We start from the raw sequence: 2,925 nt of genomic DNA on the forward strand, positions 1-2,925 counted from the left end.
ATGGATGGATGGATGGATGGATGGATGGATGGATGGATGGATGGATGATAGAGACATCAACAGAGAGACAGAGACATAGGTAGATATTGATATAGCTGTATGCAAACATATATGTAATATAACATACATAAAACACATATATAATATGATGTGGCATATATTCATATCTATCAGGATACAGTATATCATGTGTATATGTTACATTTGTACATATAATGTGTGTTAATATGCATGCATGTGTGCTTATGTATTACATGGGTGGTTTATATATATGAGTTCACATATACATGTGTGCATATATACATATAGGGAGAGAGTCACATGTATTTTCTTTTAGGATAACTCTAGGAAACCCAATACTCATTACAAAGATATAGCCATTGCACAAAATCTCTCTGTAGCTCCTCTTTGGGAATTATTTTTCTATGTTGGTGGAACATTCCCTTAAATATTTCCATTGTCATCAATTCTTCATACTTCCTAGGTGGATTTGGGTTTTTTAGAGCCACATCAGTTACATAAGGTTGTTACTAAAGTTAGCTGTTCTTACTCCAAAACAAGGTATGCCCCTAAGATAATGGAACTGTTTTCTACATTCAGCAAGAAGGCAGCTTCACTGGAGGCATTCCAGATATGGTTTGAGTCATGACAGCAATGCTGTGGTTAATGTCTAATGCTGTGATTTCTCTGAAAGGGAGAATATTCATAGGGCCTAGGGGCTGACTGAGGCAACAGGGCAGAGTGGTTTTGGATTTGGAATCCAAGGAGGTGGCTCAAGTCCTGATTCAGTTACTTCCTGACTGTGACTTCAAGCTAGCCAGCTGTATAAGTTCTCTGAGCTTACCCCAGCTTTAAATCCCTCATATTTAAAATAAGAATGAGAATTTCTCATAAGACTGTTATGAAGATAAACGGAGATATCATTTTTTAAAAGCTTTATAAACTGCAAAGCACTATATAAATGAGACATTTATAGTTATTCCACAGTACTTGTTGCAAAATTCATCACATTTTCTAGTCAGTCAGTGATCATTTATTAAGCACTTGGACAGTGTGCTAAATGCTGAGATACAAAGAGAGGCAAAAACATTGTCTCTGCCTTCAAGAAGCCCACATTCAAATGGGAAAGACAACATGTAAACAGTAAGCTATGTGCAGAATAGACAGTCCGTGATCTCAGAGGGAAGGCACGGGGTTAGGGGCTGGCGAGGCACACACTAGGAAAAGCCCCTTACCAAAGGCTGGATTTGGATTTGCTCTGTCTTGCAATAAGTCAGGGGCATCCTTCCCTCTGCATCTCAAAACATTTGTTATCTCATTTGCTCTTATATTGACCGTGGCAGTTCCTTAATTGATGTCTTCTGTAAACTTTCGTGTCTGGAGTTACCAAATTCCTAATCAACATGTATTTATTGAGTACCTGTTAATGTTCCTAGAAACATGCTATTCACTGGAGAAGATGCAAGAGAATTTTAAGAAGTAATCTCTGCCCATAAGGAACTCACACACTCTCTTAGGGGAGAGAAGAGACTCATATTAAACAATTATATATCAGCACATAATAGTATATAATAGACTGCTCTGATTGTGGTAAAGAAAGAGAGATTACTATGAACTAGAGTGTTTTGGGAGGGGTGACACAGAATGTAGCATGAGAGCTGAACCTTGGGGTAAGATTGTGGAAGATAGCAAAGAAGGAGAAAAACATTCTAGGTGAGGGAACAGTATGAGCAAAGAATCAAACATGCCAGTTCCAAAGAAGGTGGCCAAATCACTTTGCCATTTGCCTTTTTGCTTTTCATACAGTCTAAGACTGTTAGAGGCAGCTAGGTGGTGCAGTAGATAGAGCACCTGGCCTAGAGCCATTAAGGTGAGTCCAAATACATAGCCTCAGATACTTATTAACTGTGTGACCCTGGACAAATCACTTAACCCTGTTGCCTTAGTTTCCTCATTTGCAAAATGAGCTGGAGAAGGAAATGGCAAACCACTGCAGCATCCTTGCCAAGAAAACCCCAAATGGGGTTAGGAAGAGCTGGACACAACTAAAAACTATTCAATAGCAACTTATTACAGCCAGAATATGTCATCTTGTTCACCTGCTTTATTTCATAGGTGAAAAGACTGAGGCCTCCCAATCATTTGCCTAGAAAGGACTTGAACCCAAGTTCACTTTATTCTTTTCGCTAGACTATGATTCCTCTCTTATTTCATCTACTAAACTGCAATCTCCATGTAAACCATTTCTTATTCTTTTCTGCTTTCCCACCATGCCCAGAAGATTAGAGGGCCCTCAATAAATATTTGTCTATTGTGAAATGTTCCATTTCCCAAGTCCACTGGTTCCCTTGCCTCCTTCAGGAATCAGTCCCAGATTGTCCTCTTCATTTTCTTTCTTTTTAAAAAAAAAATGTCTTTTTTACTATAAACTAAACACTCATCAACAAAAAACAGTATAAAAAATTCATGTTCAACTGAAATTATTTTTTGAATCTATATTAAATTTAACAACGTAGTAACACAGTTGCCCAGTTCATAGTCCCTTCTGAACTTTTTGTTTTCTCCTGTCACTTTTAATGTTGTATTGATGCTCTTGTCTTTCATTTTCCCCTCCTTGATATCACACGCATTTGTGTTCTCTCTCTCTTTCTGTCTGTCTGTCTCTCTCTCTCTCTGTCTGTCTCTGTCTCTCTGTCTCTGTCTCTCTCTGTCTCTTTCTCTCTCTGTCTCTCTCTCTATCTCTCTCTCTCTGTCTCTCTCCCTCTGTCTCTCTGTCTCTCTCTCTCTGTCTCTCTGTCTCTCTCTCTGTCTGTCTCTGTCTCTGTCTCTCTCTCTCTCTGTGTCTCTCTCTGTCTCTCTCTGTCTCTCTGTCTCTCTCCCTCTGTCTCTGTCTCTCTGTCTCTGTCTCTCTGTCTCTCTCTCTCT

General features: G+C 39.1%; 1 protein-coding gene across 1 annotated transcript in view; it reads left to right on the forward strand.

Annotated features, from left to right (window-relative positions):
* Positions 1–2,925, forward strand: part of DPP6 (dipeptidyl peptidase like 6) — a 990,703-nt gene that overhangs the window by 847,256 nt on the left and 140,522 nt on the right. The window lies entirely within an intron of this gene.

Source organism: Petaurus breviceps, unplaced genomic scaffold, assembly GCF_028583685.1.
Source record: "Petaurus breviceps papuanus isolate PSGF00001 unplaced genomic scaffold, PetGlider_PUasm1.0 115, whole genome shotgun sequence".
NCBI lineage: Eukaryota > Metazoa > Chordata > Mammalia > Diprotodontia > Petauridae > Petaurus > Petaurus breviceps.